Genomic DNA, 26,785 nt, shown 5'->3' with positions numbered 1-26,785 from the left:
GGGCCGGGCCGTCCCGTCCGGAGCCGGCACCCCCCGGGCTCTGCGGCGCCTCGGGCGGCAGCGCCGCGCCCCGCGGGCCCTCCCGAGAGCGGCGGGGGGGCGGCGGTGGCAGCCGGGCCCGTGGGCGCAGCCGGGGACAGCTTGCGGCAATCACGGAACCATAGAAGGGTTGGGGTTGGAAGGGACCTTAAACTTCATCTGGTTCCAGACTCCCTGCCGTGGGCAGGGACACTTTCCACTTGTCCAGGTTGCTTAGAGCTGCATCCAACCTGGCTTTGAACACTTACATGGATGGCGCAGCCACAACTTCACTGGGTAACCTGTTCCAGTGCCTCACCACCCTTACAGTAAAGAATTTTTTTCTGATACCTAATCTAAACCTACTCAGCATGAACCCATTTCCCCTTGATCTGTCACTACATGTAAATAATCTAGCCCCATCTTTCCTATAAGTTCCCTTCAGCTATTGTAAGGCTGCCATTAGGTCACCCCTAAGCCTTCTATTTTGCAGGCAGCGCAATCCCAGTTCTCTCACCTCATAGAAGAGGTGCTTCACCAATTGGTGGCCTCCACTGGACTCGTTCCAAAAGATCAATGCCCTGCCTGTGTTGGGGATCCCAGAGATGGATGCAGTCAGGCTGTGAGGTTGATGCACTGAGTTGCTGTCACTAACAAAAGTGTTTTTCTGTTTATCTGTAAATAAACTGCTTCTGAATCTTGTCTTTCTGGAGAATTTTCCTGCATGTTTTGAGGTATCCCTGAACCGCCAGCTCAGCTGTTCGGCAGACCTGCAATGTGTGAAGTAGCAGAGCGTGCGTTAGGTTGGTGCCGGATTGCCGGTCTGAGCATCCCTTTTTTTGTGCCTCTCGCTGGGAACTGTGACACCAACCCTCTGTCCAGGCCCTGGGTGAGAGCCTGCTAGCAGCAGCCTGGGCAGAGGAGGCCTGCATCCTGCAGAGCCAGGCTGCTGGCCTGGAAAAGCTGCTGAAACCTCACCCGCTGGTTGAACACAGCCATTGGGAGCTTTTATGCTGCACATTTATATGTTGTGTTTCGCTAGTGGTCCTCTGGCAATAAAAATAATTGTAGTACTGACCAATGCACTGTGTCCCAGAAGTCTGGAAAAGTCTCTGTGTGTGAGGGATGTAAGAGGAGGTATATTTTTTTTAAAGTCATTGGCTTTTTTTGTCTGTTACTATGTTCTATATGGTTTAACATTACCTGGTGTCCTGTTGGGTTCTGGCATTGAATAGTGGTAAGTCTAGATCTTGTAAAATAGGATTAAGGATTGAGTAAACTATTAGGCTGACTTGCAGAGCATTTTCTCAAACTAATCTCTTAATGATAGAACAACTGAGAGTTTCATACAATGGCTTCTGACAAGCTCCTGGCCATGCATGCAGTGCTGTAAAGCACCTAATTCTTTCAGTGGGGAGCTAGGGTGTAGGAATTAATAAATGGGCAGATCTGGCTCTTAATAAAAGTATTCATTAAAACATTTGGGCTTGCTGAGTGTGCCTGCCATCAAAACAGACGTGTTGTGGTTAGTGGTGGTTGTATTTATGAGGGTAGTATGACTGTTCTGAGTACCGTGAGTTTGCAAAACTTTTGTGTACTTCTCAGGTTTGTGCATCTGGAGCATAGAACTTCAGATGGTCCTGTCTCTATCTTGTCGCTTTCTGGCTCCTGAACCTCCAACTGGTCAGTTGCCATAGAATTATTGTGGAAACATGTATACTGTTAATTAATTTAAAAGAATAAAGGAAAACTTTTGTGGCAGTGTGTGATAAACTGGATGTTTTATTCTAAGCCCGAAGAAGCAGCAGGAGAAGGATGGTAGAGTGTACCAAGGAGGAGGAATTGTAAGCACAGGGAAATGCCTGTTGGTGGCTGCATGCAATGGTCATTACGGTTTCTGTGAATTGTGATTCAGTCTGTGTTTAATGCTTCAAGTGTGTTTTATCAAGAGTGCCCAGGAAAAAGGAGTTCTGCAGCCTAATTGCTGTTTGTGTGAAGAACCAGTTCTTTAGGGCCTTCAGTATATGGGATTTGCTTGCTTGATGTCCAGTTCCTGAGCTGGGGGAGGTGGTGAACAGCCCTGCACAACTGTGTGCACTGTGTCTGAAATCCTGAGCAGCGTGGAGCTATGTGATCTTTGTTCCAGACTGAAGGATGCTGATGCATTTAACTGGTGGTTGCATGACCCATCACTGTGGTATGGCACTCGTTAAATAACCCAATGGATCTGGTTTCCTACACCATACATGATGCAGGAAAAGGCTGTGATGAAGCTGCTAGGCATATGTGCTGTTAAGCAAATCTGTGTGTTAAGTGTTGATTGATTGTCAGCTGCTTGCCATGGCCTCATCATAGATAGGACAGGAGGACTATCTATTAGCAATGCATTTACTTTTGTAGAATAGGAAAACTGAGTAGAAATCATGCTACTCAACTGCTGAACCAGTGGCAATCTGTTCATTATTCCTTCTGATGCTGCTGACTGATTTCCTCTAACTTTGCTCCTGATACCCCCTGCCCAGTGACATTTCTTTTTTTCCCACTTGAATAGTTTAGACAACAAAAGTACATGTGGTCTCTCAGTTCAGAAGGCTGAGTTTTTCCTGATAAAGGGGACAGGAGGCAGATTTGGTGCCTGGGCACCCTGTTGCACTAAAAGTATTTTACTAGCTTGGATTAGGAAGCTTTGGGAAAGAATGGAAGTGAAAGAGACTTGTTCAAATATAGTATATGTGGATGCATTTCCTGTAATAGTCTGGATCTCTTCTTAGAGTTTGCAGTGATACTGACCTTACTTAATATTAAACTAAATCATCATGGAGTGATGGAAATTTTAGTACTGTGTATTGCCTAAAGAAATAAAAATTGGGGCTTTTGGCAGAGGATTAAGGATGCTTGAGAAACAAAGCTTTTAAACGTTTGTTGGTGGAGATCCTTATATTATGCCTTGTGCAGTAACGTGAAATAGTCCTCCCTTTTTCTTGCTCAGTGAAAGTTTTGTAGAAGTGATGGTAAATAAAAGACTTGGGGCCAATCTTGGTAGTGACATCAGCAAGTTGCTGAGAGTTGCCCTTTGGGCTTGAGCCTATCTGCTTTCTTGTCTGTGGCACTGCGTGAGCATGGCCAGATGATTGTTAGTAAAGACCTTTATAGCTGTGTATCCATGACTGTGTGACTTCTGCACAGGTGACTTGGTTATTCTCACACCCAAAGACTGACCATTTCTGGTGCTGGATTGGGCTGCTCAAGACCTTGTGGGGTTGTGCCAGGTCACTGAGGATGTGTTTCTTCAGCCCCCTTGGGCAGTCTCTCCCTGTGTTTGGCTACCCAAATTCTGGGTATTTCTTTTTTAATACTGTAACTTAGCTTGATGCAACTTTGTTGCTTCTGATCTGTTTTCCCTGTTTCTCTTGGAGAACAGCCTGGCTCGTTCTTTTCTTTAGGCACTCCCAGCTAACTGTCCCTGTAGATAGCTTAGAACTGTGAGTGGATATGAGCAGCCCACGCCTCCTCAAGTTAGCTTTTGCACATCTGTTCTGAGGAAACCCATCTTTCAGGCCCTACCTGTGTGCCATAGTAGATAACAGACCAGGAACAAAAAGCTGTCTTCTGGAGAGGCTCTAGTGTGTTCCTGCTCATCTATGCCTTGAGCAAGTGCAGGCCTCTCTTGCTGGGGTTCACATCTGCCTCTCTTACCCTGTGCTGTGCTCCTGCACCCTCAGGATGGTGACCAAGTCTGCACAGCAGCGTAGCTAATAACTGAGATCTTTGTGCATTCTTTTGTTTTTCCTTTCTCTCGAAGGGAGTGGGTTGCTGAAGGACAGACAGGCTTTAGTCACATCAGACTGGATTCTGCAATGTAATATGATTATCCTGATTCACCTTGAGAATTGCCAGATTCATGATGAAATGAATTGTGATGTTGCCTCAAGTTCTGAAAATTTTCCTCTTGCTTTCAAGGACTGTCTCCTTTAACCTCTTGTAAAGTGTAGCTTTGTGCTTTAAGACAACTGACTGCTTTTCTTCTTTCATAAAGCCTCCAAAAACTGCTGAATGAGTGCTTTGGTAGGAACAAAGGGTTTCTGTAAAGAAGTAATGCCTAAAATGTGATGGTAGGACCTAGTAATGCCATAAGCATGGGGGATAGTTAAATGAGTGACTGGGGAAAGAAAGACTTCCAGTCACCTTCCCATTTCAATACTTTGCCATGCCTGGGCATGTTGCAAATGGCGTTCATTGGGAAAATAGAAATCTGTAATTTTTTTCTTTTGATGAATGCCTGAATTTGATCCTGAGTTGAGGAAGGAGTATCTTCTTTGGGATGAGGGGAAATCAGTGTATATATAGCGAACTGCTCAGTCTTGACCCAAATACACACTATTCAGATCTCTAAACAAGAATCTGCTTAAAAAAACAAACAAAAAAAATTCTCAAGTGATAGTGTTTGTGTAGGGTATCACTGTGCTACATTGTTTGACCATCTGGGATATGTTTTCCCACAGGTATTTTGTTAAGTCTCAAGTGTTATTTAGACTAAAGACTTTGTATAATTTAGCATGTGTTTTTAGTCTTTTACCTCTTAGAGCATAATTGGTTCAATTAAAACCATTAATGCCTGTGGTGTAATTTCATTTTATGGTATTACAAACTGGTGTTAGAAAGTGCTGCCTATTAGAATTTTCCGCTATAACAATGCACATGGCTTGTTATATTTTACCAGTCCATGCAACTGCCTCTGTAACCTACTGACTATGTAGTCTTTGGTGAAAGCTTTTTTTGAATAGTTCAATTTATAGAATAAATAAGAAAAATAATACTGATGCATAGCTTCAGTCTTTGTTCTCAAAAAACATTGATTTCTTCAACTAGATAAAATGCTTGGCCATGTGTATGGGTTGAGAGAGAGGAGTTCCATTCCTTCTCAAGTGTTGGTGAGTTGGTCAAGATGGGAACATCTACTCAGTGGCTGTTGCAGCAGTATCAATTACCAAGATGTCCTGTCACTTGGTTCGTAGCTTTCTCGTAGTGTTCGTAGCTCCCTCCATTCTTACAAAAGGGAAGAACTTGCCATTCTTCCCTTTTTATCTCCCATTTTGTATCTGCTTAATATCAGTTTAATGCTGCTTCATGGTTCTGTCTTTTAAAATATATTTTGAAGATGAACAGTGGTGGGTGTCTGACTGAGATATTGAAAATGTGCCGAGTTGGGTGTGATAGGGCTGAGTAGGACGGCAGCTGTTGGGGTCTAGCAGGCTTGGGAACGGCAGTTGAAGGGTGACTAAGCTGGAATCCTATTTCTAGATGAAGATGGAGAGAGGAGAAGGACTGGAGTATGATCTGTCACAGAATTGACACAATTCTTATGTATCATCAGAAAAAGTGGATTTTCCTTGTCTATTTTATCACATACAGACTGTTGTATTGGGTGTGCAGAACTAAATATTTGTGAAAAACTGTGTCATATACATGGTCGTATTTTTACTGGTTTTGGTGGCATCCCATCAGTTCAGTATGATTCTAGAACCCTGCCAATTTAATCCTTCTGCCTTATGGTAGTCTCTAACTCATGTGCATTTGGATTACTAACCGTGACAAGTGTAGTTGACTGTCTCACTGATGACCTTAATTTTTAAGTGTGTGAGGAAGTACTCACATAGGCCAATGTACATCTAGCATATGTGTGACTGGTGTAGTCCTCATCGAAAGATTCAAGTTGGAATTGTGTTAATAGCTGCCAGATTTATGAAAAGGCAGTGAAATATAATGATGTAGGTATTGCTTTTCATTAGCAGAGCAGTTGCCTCTGTTTAAAAGTTAAAACTTGGTATTCTCTGAAGAAATGAATTGAGGCCTCCTCAGCTCTGTTATGTAGTGTTAGCATATCTGAGCATGCTGGATCAACTCTGAAAATTTGCCTGGAATTCTAGAACAATTTATTACATGACCAGGAATCTGATAACTGTTTCATTGTAATAGTGAGGAAAAGCTTTGTCTTGCTGAATACTTTACATTCAGGTATTTATGCATGTTTCTTCTCTACTTCAAAGCTGTAAAGAAGGCATTCTTATGGAGGACTGTCTTAAATTGACATCCTATCTCCTGAAGATACTTTTCTCCCCCTGTTCAATTTCAATATTTATGTATAGACACTTCTCTTTCAGGCTCCCTGTTACCTTTTATTTACTCCCACTATCTAATCCTAGCTGTTCCTTCATCTTCTGCCTTCCACAAAAGAGAGCTCCTTTTGGCTTGTGCAGTGGCAGCGATCTAAAAGCTCTCACTCATGCTTCCGTTTGCTTTGTATTTTCTGCACCTTTGTTTCATACAGTTATTCATCAGGTTAAAAAGAAAATAATGTCTTCAGGCAAAGTGTCTAGTGCAACAAGATCAGGTCTTTGTATTTAAAATGTTTAAAACATAAGTTTTCTTCTGGAAAAAGAATATTCAGCAAAAAAAAGTTTCTACCTAGAATATGGCTGCCTCTTCCCCAAGTATCTGACAGTTTGATGCTCTTATAGCACCTCATGTTAAGAAATTGAGGGCCAGTTGTTAGAGATGAGTCCTGCTCATTCTACAAAGAATAGGCCCCCAAGATGCTGCTCTTGGAAATGCCTCGTTAGAATGTTATCTGGGCATTATTTGCAATTAAAATTTAGTATAGGTTCATGGTAAAATAGATGTCTGAAGACCTGTCAAAGGACCAAGGTCAATTCATTCTATTACGTGAACATGTTGAAAAAACTGTTCCATGAATCTGGGAATTTCTGAGGCTAAACTTACTTGAACTTACTCTCTTGGGTATACTTAACAACAAAAAAGCCTTACTGACAGTTTTAGTCACTCAACTCTGATTCCATTGACTGGTATTACTTGCAGGTAGCTCTAATGCTTTCTGTTACACACACTCCTTTTCTCTTTGAAGCTGTTCTTCAGGCACAGGATGCTTTGCTTCCTTTGTATCCTTGCTGTCCTGATGTGTTGCTTTGCCTCTCTTAGTGCTTAGCATGTCTGCTCTTGTGCTTAGTGATGGAAAGAGAAAATATTTTCAAAGTGGGGCATGGAGATCCAATAAGGGTGGACCTACATTCTCCAGAGAAGGAGTGCCACTGCTCAAAGGTTATGCCAAGTTCAAAAAAAATGTAGCCTAGATGTACAAAAGGAATTGACTGAGGCTCGGTCACACAAAATTAACTGAGATGTGTATAGTTCATGGAATAGAAAATGTGAGTTTCAGCCCTTGTTGCCTGAATTAGTGTTGTGCTCATTGAGTGATTTGTGTGTTTCTCAGTCTTTAAAGGGAGGTTGGGGTCTGGATTCTCTCACAAGTGGTTCAGGTATGACATGCCAAAGTAAGGATGCTGTCCTTGATGGTAGGAATAAAAAAGTGGAGGAATCTTGCCAAAGTATTATATTAGGAGAATGTGGACTTCAAGCTTATCCATATTTCTTCTTTAATTTGTTTCACTCAAAGCCAAACCCTACCTTTTCAGTCAAGAAAAGGCTTCTGGAGGTGTGGATAAGTTGACATACACAAACAGACTACACTGATCTTGAATGGTGCTTGCTAATCTGCATGATTCTAAGATAATTACTTCTCTATTTCTGGGCATTGTTTAGGGTCTGGTTGTCACTTTTTCTCATCCTTCTCTTCAAGAGAGGGCTGCTAGAGAAAGTTCTTTAGGAGACATTGCCTTGGGACAAGTGAAAAATAGACTTAGTGCTGATCACAGATGTAGGTAGGTTATTACTGTTAGTGTGGGGGCTTTTTTTTTTTTTTGAGAGAACAATATATTAGATGGTGGCCAAACTGTGCCAATGGTGTGGATCAGACTTCTGGTTTGAGGGCACTCTCTTTTTCATAATGTGTCCCTGAGAGGCAGGCTACATTTATGTACAGGATGTGTACCTCCAGGCATTCCCCATGGTCACATGTGAATGCATTGTCATCATCAGATCCACGTTTTTGGTGGTGTAAGCATTAGATAAGATGATTTGGAAGAAAGGCAGGAGGGCCAGGGGGAATTGTCTGAAAGACTCCTATTAAAATCACGCTGAGTTACTGTGTGTTGTAAATGAAAACATGCTGCACTACCACAACTGTTTGGAAATTGCCCATCTAGAATGTATTCACTGCATGAACATAAGAGTCAGCAGCTCATTTTAGCAGCTTTAGGGGGCATCCTGATTGTACTGTACCTGCTATCCCAGCAAAAAAAAAAAAAAAAAAAAGAGTTTAATAAATTCTGTCTTGTGTGTCAGGCTTAAGCAAGTTAACATTATTATTTGACACCTGTTAGTAGTTAACATAATTGCTTGACACCTATTGTAGTATATGTCCCTAGTATAAGTGTTCCTGCTATGATAGGGATTGGTAAGCTGTAAGGTAATGGATGCTTTCCATTCCAAGAAAAAAAAAAAAATCCATTTCCATCATAAGAAATTATGACTCTTTGATCACTTTCAGCAAGGTTTAATTAGACCTGAATAAACAGTTCTTTCTTACAAATGCCTCTCCTTTAGGAAATTGTCGAAGCTTTATAGAAATACGGAATTTGCAATGCTGCTTTCGCTGCCAGCTTTTTTGGGCAAATTTGGGCAGCATGTAAATACTTGCACAATAGGTTTGTATTGTTGCACAAACAGTAGTAATGACTCCATAGAAACATTTGTGACATAGCAGATGTGATGGTTTAGGACAGGAGCTGGTACTGGGGCTCTCCAGAGCTTAGAGCTAAAATTCTACTTTTTGAGAAGGAGAAATTAGAGAACAATCTATACTTGGTACATCAAGGTAAGACTTAAGGCAAATTCTTTGTGTTGGTTCTCAAATCCTTTCTCAGTCTGTGTGTTGATGGGATTTGTCATCTTGTGTTATGTCCGTGTCCCACCCTTCTGCAGCTGCCCTTCTCACTCCCCAAAAACCTTTGACATCCCTAAGAGAAATACAGAAGGAATGAAGAAAAATCCCTCCTTGGTAAGAAAGGAAGGAACAGAGCTGAAAAAAGACAAGCTTTACAACTTCAGGGGCTGTTTAGACTACAGCTTCCTTTGAGAATGTTAAAGCAGTGGAGAACAAGGTAAAGCTTCTGCATGCTGAATGAGCCAGGTGATTTAAATCTACTGTCTGAACAGCCAAATCCTCTCTCTCAGTTGACGTGAACTCCCAAGCTTTAACTTAATCTTTGGAAAGCTCACGGATCATTGTATCTTTCAAGTTGAATAGATGGATATTGTTTTTAATAAAATATTTCACTTCTGGGAAGTAAACAGTACGTGTCTAGTTCTGCCAATGGCATGGCCCTCTCTGAACATCTTCTGTACATTTTCTATTGTCACTTAAAGAGGAAGTTATTTAGAAAAATACAGCTTAAAAAAAAATCATCGTCAGAATATCATTAAATCTTTTATCTTGTGAGTAGTGTGGTGGCTGTACTGTCTTCTTCCTTTGGTCCAGCCTTTAGGAGGCTTAAATAGTTGTATCAATTTGCCCATGTTCTTTTTAGTTAAGGTGCTCTTTGTACCTGTGCTTCTATTTTTCTTCAGCCCTTGGCTACTTTCTTGATGCTGGTTATCAATTGTTTTGAGCAACGACAGGTACTTTGGGTTACTGCACTAATTTCAGCACGTAGCATGAGTAGAAAAATAATCTCTTCTTTGGCAAGTTCCAAAGTGGTGGGAGAGAGGCTGCAGCAAAGCATGGCATTTGGGTTACACACTTTCAGTCTGTGTCCATTGTCTAAGCAGCTTTTCCCTTTCTTGGAGAAAGCAAATCCAAAGAGGCAGTCCTGGCTGCTTTGTCAGGCAGTGAGGGGGAAAGTCTAAAGTGATAAAGGGATTAAAAAGGTCAGTTGAGGTAGGAGTTTGGTACTGGTAAGAGTATCAGAAAGGTCTGTGTTTTAACTCTTTGCTCCTCGCCCTGCCTCCACATGCAACCTCCAAACACAAACCTCCCCCCCCTAAAAAGGGAGAGGAAGTAGATCCCTACAGCTGTGTTTAGTCTGTGCCAAATTCAGGGTAGTTGTATCTTAGCTTCTAGTGGTGTAGAGTTTGTTTTGAGTGTGAAAGCTAGTTTTTCTTTTGTTTGCTGTGCAGCTTTTTATTTATTTTCCCCAAATATCTTTATTAATTGCACTTTATGTGCTTAATGCATAAGTGTATACAGACACAGCTTTTTCTGGGGAGTTTTAGCTAGTCTGTGTGTAAATCCAGCCTCCACTAGAGTTTGTTGGCAAGTTTAACTATGGTTTATGGATTTCATTGACTTAATCTATGGTGTATTTGTTACAAATTTTCTAATAAGAGTTCCTTAATGCTTAATATGATAAACATCTGAAAAGTTTTTTCAAAATATTGCTACTGTATTTTAATCCTGTTTACAACAGTTGGAAAGTATTTAAGGAAAAAAAAATCAGGCTTGTAACAGTTTTCTTTAAATAGCAGATTACTGTTAAAAAATCTGCTTGTCTTGCAGTGTAATTTGAATGTGATTGCAGTGATTAGTTCTTTCAGACAAAAATTTATAAATAAGAAATGTTATCATTTAGAGATATTTACCAAACTTCTTTGTATTTTCTTTGTTTCATCAAAAAGTTTTGGACGGAAGAGCTTTTTCTATTTGCTACTTGTCCTAAAATAAGTAAGTGTATGAGTTCATAAATCAGATTATTTGCTACTTCACTTGAACACTGCAAATTCATGTAGTTAAAAACACTTCAAAGCTGAAGACTCCTCATTCATCTCCTTCCTGTGCTCTCAGTTTTAGATGCCACACAGTTGAAGTGTATGTAGCTGTAGGTAGGTGAATGTAGAACTTTTCCTCAAAAATTCAAACCCCTAATAATTAGTATGGTGCTTCTTTTTTTTTCTCTTTTTGGGGAAGAGTCTTTGGATCAAAATGTCACTGTCTAACCAAGTAGTGTATGAAATGAGTGTTGTTTTCATGTTGCTGTGGGAGACGATGGTTGAAAAGCTCAAGTTTGCAGGAGGGCAGGACTGGGGGAAATTAGAGAAGTTTACTACCAGACTTAATATTGCCACATGCTGATATTATGTGGGCACATTTAGCTTTGTTACTTGCATATAAATTCCACCCCTCTCTCCCCTGAATTTGCCATGAAGTAAATGCTGGTTTATGGCAGAAGTGGTCTTTTGTCCAACTTGAATGTATTTTGTTCCAGAGATAGGTGTGAGCATGTTTTAGGACTGAAGATGGCACATAAGGTATTTTAAAATTCACTTTGTCCTCACACACAGGTAGCGACTGCTGCTCAGGTGAACCTTCAGGCTGCTCAAGCCTTAAGAGCAACTCCAAACAGAGCAGGTGTCACCAGCTCCTCTTCTGCAAGGCTCCCAGTACAGTGGGTTTCAACAGATTTCATGCATCTATTGCTTAAACTGTTTCAGTTAACTTTTTCAACTGAATAATAATTTCTTGGTGCTGATAAGGTTATTAAAAGGCAATGAAAGACTCAATCTATAAATCTGGTTGTTCAAAAATATGCTTTTTCTTCTGAGGAAAGCAATCCTCTTCTTCCCTGAACTGATAATAGGATGAAAAAATGTTGATAGTATAGAGGTTAACCTAGACCTTTACACCTTTAATAGGTACAAAGTATCTGTGGGTTCCAAATGAATCAAATTAATACACTCAGTTTGTGTTTGGAGATGTGTATATTTCAGCTACTGCTTGTGAATTGAGGAAGGACAAGAAAAGCTTTACTAAAAAGATTAGCTGGCTAAATACAACTAATGATTATTCTCACTTGAAATTTTATTAAATTTGGACCAAAATAGGGCTTGGATGTCTACTATTTTAGCACAGCCAGTAAAGCAGGAATGTTGTTACTGCACAGTAACAATGACTGGATTAAAATGTCTTTGCATTGTGAATAGGATCTCTTCTGGACCATGAAGTTATGGACTGAGTATTACAAGATAACAAAAAACGATGTCTTTGAGTGTGACTATTAGGCATTCTGTATTTTGGCCAAGCGATTTGGCTTTTTGCTTAGCAGTAAGTAGCATAAACAATGACATCAACAGACTTTCTTCTAAAGCAGAAGCAAATACTTCATCTGCGATGGGGGCTGTTGAGTTGCAGAATAAGAAGTAAGGCATGACCTGCCCTAATATCACAAATAACATAGTGCCATCAAAGTAGGCATCAGACTGAGTTTTCAGCAACAGTCAGGGTTGTCTTGAGTGATTTCCAGCTTAAAATGTAGGTAGCTGTAAGTGGCAATTATGTCCATGAAGTGTCATTGTAGACCACTTTGACCAAAATGACTTCTGACAGAAACACCTCCCAAGCCCTACAGATGCAGGAAATGCCAAGTCTGTCAAGATCTGATTCTTCTCCAGGTATCTCACTGAACAGCTTGTTTGTCCTTATGTGGTAGAGTTCAGTGTAGTTTGCTGCAAACTCAGTACCTGTCAGTTACTGTTGTTGAATTTTAACAGTGTTTCCTCAAAAATGAGTGGTGGGTCCTGGGGTGTAGGTTGGATAATTGCACTCCTTGACAGGGAAACCAAAAGAGGGAGTTATTGAAGTAGAAAGTCCCCAGAAAGTAATAAAAGTCCACAAAAAGACATTACCAGTATAGCATACAATATTGATGCAGTTTATGGTGTAAGAGCATGCTTTTCATAATAGAAGTTGTTGCTGGTGCCCAGTCCAGCCGTGTTACAAACCCTGTAGTGATGAATTCTTTCATCTAATGGCATATCCATTAAAGACTTTTGCAGCAAGAAGGACATTGCTCACCAGTAGCGTTTGCTAATACGCTGACAAGCATTTCTAATGTAAACCTGGTTTTAGAACAACAGTCTTCACATTTGGGAAGGTTAGAGACAGATCCTGGGTATGCTTGCATAATTCCTTTAGGTGGTGCTGGGGCTGACTGAAGTACAAGGTCTGACACCACATTTGTGCAACTTGTGGACTTTACCAAAGAGGAAACACACTGAAATTCAGGTATTTAACTCCACTGATTACTGTGGGTTATCAGTTTCAAAGGCTGCTCTGGGTATTATTGACTCTTGTCAGCAGCCTCTGTATGTAATTGCTTGTTTAAATAACTGTAAAAATGCCACTGAGATTTCTCCACAGATAGGTTTTTATTAAATGCTTCATGACATTTGTCTAATACAAGCCATGTTTAGTCTGTGTGAAGGAAAGCAATGTGATAGTAGTAAACTGTGGTGATTTTTGTATTTATTTTTTGACATTTTTTTCCAAAATAAGGTTTGTCTGTCCCGTCCTTGCTTGCTCAAAAGAACAGATGTACTAAGTGTGTCAATATTTTTTCTTTTTGCTGTTCCCTTATTCTGTTTCTTAAGTTTATCTTGGTTCCCTTTCCTAGGCTGTGCGGGTTGTCTGCCAGGAACTGTAAGAAATTCAGGGATTTGTCAGAAGGGAGAAGCCTTTTAGCTTCTGGAACCTTTTCTGGCATTCATTCTGTCGATATTGCTCTGTGATAGGTGTCAGACAACATGGTGCTTACAGTCATGTCTGTTACAATGCTGTTTAACGCAGACAATGCATCGATATTGTTGAGTTGAACAGGTATGGGTTTTATCCTTTGGTTTTTCCACGATGTGATGATGACTAGTTGAGGAAAAGCGGGAGAATTAAGACCGGAAGTGGCTTGTGCTGTGTTTTGGTGTTTGTGGGGATTTTATTTTTTAGTTTTGGTGGCATTACTCCTGGTATTTCCAGTGAGTGCTGCTAGTTAGAGCAAGATAAGACAGATCTGTATCAGAGAAACATGGTATAAAACCTTAAAATTCCTAGATTAACTTGTTTACCACCTTTTTGGAGTGGTTGGAAGCTGACACTTGCTTCTTCCTGGCACAGAGAAACACAATTTTGATATGATGGCTCCAAATGGCTTTGATGCTTCTGATCGTGCAAAAGTGTAAGTGATGAGTAGGAGAAGAATAAGGATAAGCTTTTGTTTTTCAAGGACTATAATTCTTGTGGTAAGGAAACTGTAATACAAAAGTAGTCTTAAACAGTATTTTGTGGCTGTTTTTGTAATGTCTTTCATACTTTGCAATGGTGTATTTCCATGAAGTTTATCAGGTGTATGGGTATTTTTATTTTAAACTAGAAGGTGGGGGTTTTTAATATGTCTGTAGTAGATTAGCTTTCTGAATCTATTTTGCTGAAATTTTTGATTCTCAAATGTCAGTGCAAAGAAAGTACTCCATCCCCTGCAGCTTGTAAATTACTTTTCTGGCTTTCTAAAGCTTTGTGCAGAATAGGCTGACCAAGACTGAGGTTGCATGAACAGCTCTGTTGGAGAAGATAGAAGGGAATTGAGGAGTGCCAGTTAAGAGTTCTCTGGGTCTTGCTGTGCTTCATCAAGGTGGTGTTCCTGCTGTGGTTTGCTTTCCCCTTCAGAAGAGAAGAGGCATTGTAGAAACCTCAAAATTCAGTGGGGTATGAGCTTTTACCTGGTAAAAATCTGATAGCCTGTAAGAAGTAAAGAGGCATCTAGAAAACAGGAGAGATGGCAGTGCTGTTGTGCATGTGCTTTGGCAATGAATGCATCATTTGTTAGGCTAAAAGCTTTGGCTTAAAATTTTCATTTTTCTTGCTGTTTCTATTGATACTCTTTCCTCAACTGATCCAATTGTGAATTATGAAAGAAACCATGAGGAAATTGAAGCAAGGAGAAAATTGTGGTCTTGACAGATGCACTCAGGAAAGGTTCCTTTGTGATGTGGAATAAAGTGGGGAGGTTTTACAGATTACATGTATGACATTAACTGAATGACAGCTATTTATTAAACAGTATTAAAATTGTGTATATCCCCAGCAAACAAGCTGTTTGCTTGGGGGATAGTCTCCTACAGTTGTGGTGTAGGATGTCAGATTATAAGTTTAGTGTTTCAAAACTTCTATTGACTTGGAAGCCTGGATAACTGGTGACGTGGTGAGGATAAATATTAGGATACTGTTGCACAGACTACCATGAGATTCTAATATACTTTGCTGCTTCTGTGATTCATAATATAGCCAAAGCAAGTTTGGGATTGAATGAATGTAGTGGGATTTCATACACTCGCAGGCATGTACACACACAGTGGCTGTTGCAATATAAATTTGGATTCCTGTCTTATCTAATAACTTCACTCTGCAACTTTAAAAAACCCTTCGCTGCTTCAACAAAAATAAAATTAAAAGGTATGGGTGTTGTGAGAGCCAAGGCAAACTTGGGAGCAGAAGGAAAAGAAAATAGGAAATGCAGATTTGCAGACAATCTCTAAAGGTTGTGATGAAACCTTGGGTTACATCTCTTCCAGAAAAAGTGTCCAGACTCTGCGGTGTTCTGTTTTCCAGCTATGAAGGGGAAGTGTGTGGTATGGGAGTTGCCTGGGTAGGGTTTTTTAATAATAGTTAGGGTGGTCATAAGATGACAGGAGCAAACAGGTTGCAATTGCAACCTGTAGTGTTGCTTTTCATGATGGTTATTGCAGTGACATGGTAATTGCAGATCACATGAAATCTCAATAACTTTGGTGGTGGATTATTGCGTTTGCCTGCTTGTTCCTTTGTGCTCTGCTGTGATAGCTGACAAGGGAGATGGCCAAATGCAGGGAGCTTAAATAATTGCATCGTTGTATCGTGTGTCTAACTGAGCAAGATGGCATCGACCTTCAGGTGAAATAATGGCATATTTCAGTGTGAGTCTTCACTAATTCTTAGTGTTCTGATATCCTGACTAGATATGACTAAGAAATTTTTATTAGTAGATAGTCATGTAACTGCTTTTTGTTAAATTTTTGGAAATACAGGTAACTGTCAAATCTTAAAGGAATAGCTTCTGCATTATTCATGTTGCAATTTGTATTGGGTACGATTGTGTCAGTGCTCCAGGGAATGCTGTACATTACAGGAAATGTTTGTACCCTACCAAAACCCAGCCGAACAAAAATCAAGTCATAATACATTTCTGACAATGCACAACCCTTGTGATCACTATAAAGGTATCTTGAATTTAGCTATTATAAAAGGATAAAATATACAGACATTTTGTGTGTTTTCAGATCTTAACAAATATCTGCATCACATCTTCTGTTTGCTCTTTACATTAATTACCTCATTCCTCCCATGAGAACCGTTTCCTTGTAAGCATTTATTGTGTTCTTTTTACACAGGGAGCAATCTGGAGTATGTATTGTTGGTGTGCAGGGCAGCATTTCAAGGTCTTTGAGAAGTTTGGGATTCTGAGGCTGATAAAATGAATCTTTCTTTTGAAAAAATACAGCAGTTGGCTTATTTTGCAAGGTAGTGGAGGGAATTCACTCCATAGCATTAATTACAAAATAAAGCAAAATATTCTAGAAAGATGGAAATTTGATACTCAAACACCTAAGTACTTGGTAGTAATCTAGAACAGTTTTTTTTAATTGTTCATGTAATGTCTATGGTGTATTTGTGTTGTAAGTGTTCTGAATAAAAGTACCTGTGGAACAAAATCTGTCTGATTCTGTGTTGTTGTTATAACTTATATATTTTAATAGCACTGAAATACTCAATTGGAATATGCTGCATACAACTGAAACTCTATGAAAACTCATGAACGAGGTGACCTCAGGGCTGAGGGAGTAGAGGATATTGTCAGTTTGTATGGAGCTGGTGGCATGGGATCATACAACTCAGAAATAAAGGAGATTACAAGTGCAAACTAAAATTGTGGTGGCATTTGTTCTTCAGTTTTCCAAGTTGTTAAAAAATGGTTATTTGGCTACTCAGCTGTGTTCAAGGTGTGTTATTAATGGATTTGATGGGGGGGTGCTCTGTGTGCTCTGTGTGTGTGTGTTTTCTGTGACCTTTTGGGTGTGGGGTTTTGTGGTTTTGTTTATTTTTTTTTCCGTTCTGAATTTCTCTGTGAACTGTCCAAGGAGTGAGGATTTTCTGAACTCTAGCAGTAAGCAAAGTTTGAAGTTCACTGAATGGTCCTCGAATAGCTGTCCTGGATGGAAATTAAACTTAGTTTTAGGTTTATTTTTGTTTCTGGGAGAACAAACGAAATAGGAAATCAATAATTAAGTAGGATGAGATAGTTTCTTTTGCGTTCAACCCAATAGCCGCTGCTTTCACACCACCCTCCCACCAAAACCCAACCAGCCAGCAACAAAAAAACCCCAACAAACAAAACCGCCCACAAAACACTTTGGCCACTAGTTGCTGCTTAGAATTTATTCTTAAAGGAAAAACGAAGGGTGCCTGATACTGAATTTTGGTCTAGAAAGAGCTAGCTGACCAGCAATGAGACAAGATTTAGTTTTTAAGTTTAGGCCTTGCATTCTGTTTGTTTTAGTAAAATGTTACCATATCATGTTCATTGTCATTCATGTCATTCATTTGCTGGCATCTGCCTCTCCCAAAATACATACTTTGGAAGTGCTTACCTGTTTTGCTCAATGATTTTATATGTAAATAATGAGCTAATTAAAGAACAGTTTTCCCTTCAAGATACCTTAAACTTTTAACAGAATTGATTTTGTTTTGTTTTCATAGGTTTGGTTTGTTTTATGTTGTTTTTTCCTGTGTGACTTGGCTATGTGTGAGCTATTTGCAATGTCAGATTCATAAAATTGTATCGTGGACACTTGTACCTGTTTTGAGACCTATATGGAGAAAAGTTGCCCTGTTACTTGGGGAGTTCGAAGCCTGCCTTTGCTCCAAACTGGGGTGAAGGGGAGGAGGAAGGTCTTCCTAAAAGGGAAAGTTGTGGGCAGGTCAAGTCCTGGCTGTGACACCCTGCTTTTTGCTTGTCCTGGATTTGGGAAGTGCTGGGAGCCTGAGGAGCTAAGTGGGAGGGCTGGTGGGGAAGCTCAGTAGGTTCTGTGTGCTGTTGAAGGGTCTCATAGAACAGAGTTGTATAATATGTGCAAGTTGAGATTTGTGTTGGAGGATAGATGTGAGCCTCCCCCAAAGTCAAGTGTCAGACCTAAGTGCAATGCAGATCTAGCAACTCTTTTAATACTGGAAAAGAGGGATGAATTAGTGGTTTGGACTCTTTAGTATTGTCCAGAACACTTTTTGTTCATACTGTTCATTACATATACTGACTGTGCTTTCATGGATCTTGTTTTTGTGGATTTTACCTCAGTAAGCAACCTGAAAATTGATGCTTGATTAGGAATAATTGATAAACATAGGAAGCTTCTCTTAAGAAGTTGTCTGGTAAGCTGAAAATTTGTTTTTTTCAGCTGTATTTCTTAAAATCATCAAATGGTTTGCATTGGAAAAGACCTTAAAGATTATGCAGTTCCAACCCCACTGCCATGCACAGGGGTGTCATCCAGTGCATGTAAAGGAAAAAAGAACATTTAAATTTGAAACTTGATTGTTGTTCTCCTCCTCACATGATATGTACATCTTGTGCTGGAAACCTTAAATGAGCTTTTGCTCCATGTAGGACATGAAACATAACTGCAGTCACAATCACCCACTCTGTGGCTTAACATTTAAAAGAAATTAAGAGTTCATTTCGTGTGCACATTCTTAAAGGCACTAAATGCTCAGCTCAATAAAAAGGAGTGAGAATAATTAGGAATTTTTTTGAGAGTAAGTGAATGATAGACTATACGAATTCAGTCTTCCTTCAGATTTAGAATTAAAGTAGGTACATATTAACAGCTCTTTGCTGTGTAAGAGGCTACATAATATATGGCATTACACTAATTCTAGCCATCACACTGCAGTGAATCAAACTGTCTAACTCCCTCCTTGGTGATGTAGAGGTGTGTTTTGTGCTTTGCAAAGGAAGACAGATGCTAAACTTCTTTCAAGCTAGTAGCTGGGCTGTTTTGTCCGTGTTTTTTTCTGTTTTAGCCTTGTGGAATTCCTGTGTGCATAGATACACAAATGAAGAAAATTAATGCAAGTTTAGGGGGAGGTGTTTGTGATTGCCAGTAATCCAAGATATATTAGGATGCTTTGGCATTTGCAGTGCTTGTAGTATTTCTGTCATGGTCTCCATTGTTGTTTTTATATATCTTGCATTCTTTGTGGTGGTTTTTAATTTTTTTTTTTTTTTAGCAGAACTGTGTAGCTACAGTAGATGTGAAGTACTAAATGTTCACAGAACAATTCTGGTTGAAGGGGACCTCTCAATGCTGCTTGTGTGTCAGCTTCCTGCTCAGGACGGGGCCGATATTGAATTGGGACTGGACTGGTCAGGATTTTGTTTTCTTGTATGTCAAACCTACAGGAACAGAGATTCTGCGCCCTCTCTGGGGCCTTGGTCCTAAGGGAATATTTATTTCCTTCTCTCTAGCTGGCACCTCCTGTCAATTTTTGCATATGTTTTACTTGCAAATCTTTCCTCCTGTACCAGTTCAGGTGACAACTGAGAAAAGCTTCTAACTGGCAGTGCACAAACTGTGCGTGTTAGGAGGGAAAGAGTAGGAGATTATGCCTATAGATGGTAATGTATGTGTAGCTTTGTAGAAGCTGAATGTGAGTTCAAGCTCTCCAAGAATAGAAGGAAAAGTTTAAGTATGGTTTTTTTTTTGGGAGGGTTATATGCAGCTTACAGGTTATAGGTTTATTTATGGGATAATAGATAGCCAAGCTACTCTGATGTAAAGAATACAATGTGATGAAAAATTAAACACATTAATTCTTTGCCTAGCTAACAATACTGTTTTTCTTCCTTGATTCCTTGGAAGCATTAGTACCAGCTTTATTCTTCATATGCAGCTCACAAATGAAAAGATTAATTTGCTAAAAAAACTGTGAATACTTGAAGTTTTGGCTCATGGTTTTTCTGCTTTGTTATTCCCTTGTCCTGGTGCATATCAGGTTGACCTCAAATAAGGAGGCTGTGCTGACTGAAGCTTTGGGACTAACCTGTTGTCCTTCTTGGCTTCAGTTTGTAGGCTTTTCTCTGGCAGCTCTCCAGGCTGGGAATTGGAGCTAGTAGTATTTTCTAGGCTTAGTTCCAGTAAAAGAGATATTACTTTTATGTTTTGTTGTATGAGTTTCAGGTGGGAGAGGGGATGTAAGCAATCAGATTTGCAGATACTCATATATATACTTATATTTTTCAATCAAGACTATAGTGCACTGCTTTTTCTATTTTGTACTTTAAAAATAGACAGGTACTTTAAAATACAGCTCTTCAAGCAGGCCAGCCAGTACAAATTGTCTGAGTTCCTTTATACAGAGTTAAAAAGCATACAAAGTAGTCACAAGGATGTCATAATGAGTGGAAAATTACTAAGAAGGGAAATTCTATCCAACATATAATCCATTACTATGTTGCTCAACCTATTTGCTGTGTAAGTGTATCCATCTGAAGTGAGTGCTTAGTAATTAATTTTCTACAAAAAGTGTTTTGTATAAACAAAGCTTATGTCAAAATTTTATATGAAAGATGTCTCTAACTTAAGTAGTTTTAGAAGGTGCTTAAGCAGACAAGATAAATCTGAAGTTTCAAAAACCAATTTTATCTATTCAGTAAATAGATTGTTCATCTTACATTTCATAACTCCTAATATTAGACAAGTGTTTATTCCATGATCTCTGAAATTTTCCTAGTAGTACTTCATAGTAAGACTAATTCCACCTGCATGTGCAGCGTATCAGGATGACTAACCCTGACAATGCCAGGCTTTCTGAGTTTGTGGTTTTGCTTTGAATTGTTGCAAGTGGTTTCCTGTGTGTCCCAAGTTACCCCATCACTTCAGATATGTAAAATTCTGCTGTAAACTTCACTTGTTTGTCTTGCTGTGCCTTGAGTTATTAAGAGATTTGAGTCTTGCATAGTAATGAAGTACTAGTTAATACTCTCTCCTGTCTTTTGTTTGCAATTTTCTTTAGTCATATCAATCCAAAACTTGAATCATGAGCTTTCTAATGTTGTGACAGCCATGTCACATTGTAGAGAAAATTCACGTGCTTGCAGGCTGCAAAGTAATGATGTCTAAGATTATTGGGCTGTCCCTAACATCAAATACAGCTACAATCCCATCAGAAGAGAGGTGTCTCCGAAGTTATGTCAGAGCTTAAATCGTGTGGAAGTGGCTATGTGGGATGAATCCAACAGCTGGGCAGTGTTTCTTCTGCAGTTACGTGCTTAACAAATTTGTGTGATGCAGCAAATCATACAGTTTTAGTCAGATTAGAGATTATGTCAAAGAGATACAGTACCTTAATGTTTCATAAGAGTAGCCAGGCTATGTAAAAGCTGAAGTGTTCTATTTTCTATAAACGTTAAAATATTCAGTATAACAACTTGGAGAATCTGATGTTTACCTTTTTTTGGATAATACAAACTAGTTAATGACTAGTATTTCTTATCTTGGTATTCATTGTAACTGAAGTCTGAAAAAATGTGTTTAGACTGCACCTTGAAAATGCTTGGCTGTGACTGACATAAACTGTTGTATAAACTACTCACAGCAGCCCTTAACAGCAATAGTTCCTTTTAGCTTGCTTGTCTTCTGTGGGAATAGACTTGATTGCCTGGGACTAGTTACAGACATTTCTCAAGTACACAAGTTCTAATTATACTTCTAGTACATTGACAGTAAATTATAAAGACTTGGCATTGTGGGCTGTTTAAGAGTGCTTGGCTTCCCTTGTTGGTCCCGTCTGCAGTGAAAGCGGTTAAGAATTAAATTTAGAAAAGTCTGTGCTGTGAAGCCACTGTGGTGCTTCTGCTGAGGTGACTGGAGCAGCTGTGATAATGGTGTTCCTTCCCCCACCCCAAATATCCCCGATCTTATTTTCCAGTCACTAGAGGTCTTCTACAAAGGCTGCTTTTCCCAGGCATTAAAGGGAACCCAGCAAGCAGAGGAGGAGTGCTGGGGGAGTTGAATGTGTGGTCTGTGTGAACAGCCCCCACAGCTCCTGAGCCTGCAGACACAACACTCCCTGATCAAACCAGTGACGACTGATCAAAGCTGGCATAGTGGGCAGTAATAAAAGCAGTAGTCCTTCCTTCTCATTCCATGTTTAATACTTGTTTTTCTAGCTATGATGCTGTGTAAAAATCTCACACAGGCTGTTCTTTCCTGGAGTACTGTGAAGTTTTGTTAGTTACAATAAAATACAGAGGTAAATGAAAAGTGTATGATATCAAACACTTCAAGGCCAGCAAGAAACATACAATGGCAGTATATTTGTGTGCATGACAGAGGGATTTGGAGTATATGTTTGTGCATGGCAAAAAGAAAACAAATCATGTCTTTTAGATGACACAAGTGCATGCACATTCTAAAACTAATAGAATGTAAAGCATTATTTAATTAGGTGGAATACTGTAGGTTTATGGAGAGGAAAATTGTTACAGGGAGAAAGGTTTGGAGAGGTAGTAAAGAAGCCAGGTGTTGCAATAGGTATCTTTTCTCAAACCATCTTTTTCAGTCTCTTAAGATGGCTGTCCATTTAAATCTGTTTCAAGTTTGACAAAGAAACAACCCTGTAGTAAGGGGAGGTTCTGTTTGTTTGATATTTATCAAGAATGAGAATTTTTATTTAAGTTTCTAACACATCTTTCAAATAGAGACCTATACAATAGTTTGAATATACAACACGTTGATCTGGTCCGTTATATCATGACTTTAATTTCTGAAACATATTTTTAAGGGAGGTGAAATAAGACTTGTGGAAATGAGCAATGAAGCTAGAGCAGCTAGAGCAGCTGGGCAGTTTTCTGTCAGGGAATTCAAATAACAATTCTTACTCCATCACGTTGCCGCCAAAGTGGGATGAGTGGCAAAGGTCGTGAGGAATATCTGGTGTTTTTTTTCAAATAAATCAGGAGTTCTGATTTAAAAGCTTTTTTCAGTTTGGTAGACAAATAAAACTTCCAGTTTTAATTTCTTTTGAATTTATTTAGAAAGATAGATCTTCAGCCTTGTGTTGAGCTTCATTTGTTGCAGTTAATGTTACTTGCAGCTTTTCAATGTGGTAGTCAAACTGATGCAGCAGCCTTGAAATCCAAGTTTGAAAAGAATCCCATGTCTGCTTGTGTTTGCTGCTGTGGCAATCTAATAAAAATCCCAAACCCACAATATACAAACCAGCTTCAAACCAAAATTAAAGAGTTATTGAAGTCTATTATTTTGTCACTGTGCAGGGCTTTTACAATCCGTGGGAGGTGTGTGAGCTGGTTCTCACTGCACAAATAAATGTTTTAGAAATGGTACCAACTGGTGCTTCCAGGTTACTGAAGTCCTGCAAGAATTAATAACACTTGACCACCATGAGGGAAAATACAAATTATTTTTTTAAAAAATTCTGGGTTTTTTTCCCTGAAGCCTCTTGCACAGCTACTTTGTTTTGATTCCAGCTTTGTAGTAGTGCTGTAGTAATCCCTGACTCTTTCCCCCAAACTAGACTTTGATTTCTGTTAACACAAAGGTGGTCTGTTAGCAATAGTTGGCAGTAGAATCAAATGGGAATTGATAAGCTGTTGTTGACAGCTTCATTAAAATGAATTCTGGTAAATAAAATATCTGAGTTCTGTCTAGATTAAGGTACTTTTGAGCATATGTTGATGAGTAGAAATGGTTTTGGAATGTTCCATTAATAAATACATGCTTAGAAAAGGAGCAATAAGCTGCTTTTAGCATGGGGAGAAAATCTAATCTATGGTTTCCAGGTAAATAGTACAGAATAACAGGAAGAATTTGTGAAATTAAAAGAAAAATGCATTAGTAAACCAGATGAATTTTTGACTGTATTGTGTCCCTATTACAAGCAAATTAATAATGATATTGTTCCTGTAGGTTACCTGTGAATGTGATTAATGTTCAGTATTACATTTTCTAGTGCATTTTGGCAATATGGAAACCTGAATGTTTAACAAGAACACAATTTCAAATTAAAGCAATAAATCAGAGTTAGTGAAATAAGGTGTGCAGTGTGCCCCACTCCTCGGCAGTCACCGAGAGAGAGCAGTGTCTTATCCCACTACTTTTGGCAGCAGGAGCCTCTTTATCAGCTACTGTCTTTCCAGTCACGCTTGTGTTCACGTCTTTGCTACATGCTCTGCTGATTACCTTGGAAAAGGGCAATGCTGTAACTGTTCAACTGACCTTTCAGTTTATTTTCTCTTGTGTAATATGAAACATGAGCTAACGCAGCCTTAGTCTACTGATTCCGAGAAAATCTGTCGCTGCATTTCTGCAGCTTTCTGCTCAGATGTGATGGGGTTTCTCAGTAGTTACATTAATTCCAGAAACTCCATCGAGTTCAGATATCATCACAACAGTGCAGCAAATTATTATAGCTAGAAGAGGGGCTTTAGTGTACAATTCATGCATAGTAAAGACTACTTAGCAGAGGAATAGTGAAACAATGACTATTAAATGAAGAAATCCTATACCTAAATAAATGAAATTATGCTACTGGTAAATTTGTCTCCTTACATACAGAGAAAAAAATATATAGAACTCTCATTATTTTGTAATTGCTGTCTTATTTAGCCTGTGTCCTCATGATAGGGAAGCTGTCTTGAGTGTTTAGTCAGATACAGATATACATAGCTGTGCCATTTCAGGAGGTTGTAACACAGCTCAGTATTGTCAGGTTTGGGGGTTTGTCTGTGTTTTTTTTTTTTTTTTTATTTTTCTTTGTTTGGGTTTTTTTGTCTTATTTTGTTCCTTGAGGAGTGTGTGCTTCAGTTGTTTAGTTTTTTTTAAATTACTATGTACCTTTTATTCCATTAGAGGGTTAAAGTAAATGGCTTTCTTGCAGGAAGTGTTGATACATGCTCACTTCTTTCTTCTCCTCTCCTGGAATTGATGTCTCTAAGTAGTTTGCTGGGCTTGTGATGGAAAGAAAATGCCTCTTGGTCCTTCTAAACACTAGTAATTTATTACACTTACCTTGTGAGGTGCATCCATGTGTTTCTAATAAACTGAAGTGGGTGAGAGATGAACAGGAGTGTGTATAAGAGAGCATCTAAATATTGGCCAGGGGGAGGTGGGCGGGGAGTGGGATTATTTTTAGGATTCGGATTGGCTTAGATAAACCAGTGGAGGAATTGTTAATGCAATCATTTATTAAGTTATCATTTGGTACATTTTATAATCTCTCCTGCATTTGGTTCTGAATTGAGAACCGTGTGTGTTCATTCTGAAGCTGATGGCAAAAACATTACAGCTGTCAAATTCTGCCAAAGCCACTAAGTTACCTTAATGGTTAAAGCAGGGAAGGGAACTTTAAAGGTTAAAGAAGGTCAGCAATAAATAATCTTCTTGCTAAAATACTATGGAATGATATTTATCTGTATTAGACCTTGCAGTTTATAGGTCTTTACGTCTCTGCTAGAAATTGCTGGTAGGATGTCAAGAAAATCGGTAGTTTCTCTTTTTCTGCCCATTTTTTGTCATGCTTCTACGTACTAGACTTTTTGTTAGGGCTTGACTTGCATGTCATTGTACTTTAAATTGCTTGGAAAAGAAGTGATGCTGAATCAGATGCCTTGTTTTGTGTTGATGGCTTTCAACAGAGCAAGTGATTATGCATTATTTATCCCAAGCAAATCTTTCTTAATTTTTGATGCTGCATTTAGTTTGAGATATTAACCACTTTAGTGTTCTATGCATAAATGCTTTACCTCAGCATTCTGAAATCATGAAGCATCCAAAGAGAATTGGGAGTTATTCATTATCTGCCAAGTAGAGAAAATTTGGAAAAGCTTTTTTTGAAGTTTTTGCTTTTCTTGCTCACTCTTACAAGTTGTCTGCTGGATGGTCTTCCAGTAGCTAGTAAAAAACCACATTTTTCGTAGGAGTTACAGCAGAAGTGGTTTAACTGTGTAAGTTCCCCCATTTATTTGGATAACTGTTGATTTTATTACCCCTGAAAAGGGGCTTAGTGTCACTGGCCAACCTGCAGAAACCTTAGTTTTTAGCTGAAAGTGTGATTTAATTTGCCCCTGATGTTCTAGAGAGGCAAATTCCTTTGTAGGGAACAATTTTGTGAATGGAGCAATTGGAATGTTTGGGAAATTCAGATTTAGCTGCAGAAAGACTTCTTAAGATCATGATTTCAGAATCATGTAACAACTTTATTTTTAACCTGCAAAAACAGAAAATTAAGTGGTCATCTCCTGAGTCTTTATAATCATCATCCATTGCTATCCTGTGTTTCTAAAGCATCTCTCTCACAATTGTTCAAAGGTTGCATGTGTTGCTTGTTGTTGATGTTCCTTAATGCATTTCAATGTGTATTAAAAAGATTGCCTGAACAGGACAGGACTTGTCTATGTGGCAAGTCCAAGTCAATCAGCTACAACTATGAAATTGGTAAAAGTTAAAGATACAGTAAATCTGTTGTTTTGAAGTAGTCATACCTACCCAAGATTTACTGTGCCTTTAGTTCCTATTTTTCTTAAGTGTGACTACTCTGTGTAATACTCTGAATAGCTAAATGAAAAGTGGATAACAGAGGGTGGAGAAAAGAATGAAGTAAAACCCAAGGTTCCTGTTTTGGTATATTTTCCCTAGTGATAAATGAAATTGAAGAAGAAGCTGCAAACAGGAATTTTCTTCTGTTGCGTAATTCTAGTTCAGCGTGGTCTGGTCCCTTTCTGCCTGGGCTACAGAAATTTGCTTTAGGAAGAGCTTTATCTCTCCTACTTCAGTCTTCCTTCAATCCACTGCTTTCTAACCTACTGAATGACAAGAACTTGAGGGAATAACTGGCTACCGAGTAAAGGGGAAGATGGGAATCAGGGCCTCACTAATCTGAGCAGGGACTCTGCACTGACTTTGGTGTCAGTGAAAGTCT

At 39.1% G+C, this 26,785-nt stretch overlaps 1 protein-coding gene across 3 annotated transcripts in view; it reads left to right on the top strand.

The window, feature by feature from the left end:
• The window catches only part of GBE1 (1,4-alpha-glucan branching enzyme 1), a 166,022-nt gene that overhangs the window by 22,586 nt on the left and 116,651 nt on the right, over positions 1 to 26,785 (top strand). The gene's annotated exons all lie outside the window — the stretch shown is intronic.

This window comes from Corvus kubaryi, unplaced genomic scaffold (assembly GCF_017639235.1).
Source record: "Corvus kubaryi isolate FWS band 111438036 unplaced genomic scaffold, C.kubaryi_AGA036_p1.0 37391, whole genome shotgun sequence".
Taxonomy (NCBI): Eukaryota; Metazoa; Chordata; class Aves; order Passeriformes; family Corvidae; genus Corvus; species Corvus kubaryi.
Note: the sequence above shows the minus strand (reverse complement) of the source record. Positions and strands in the feature narration are given on the sequence as shown.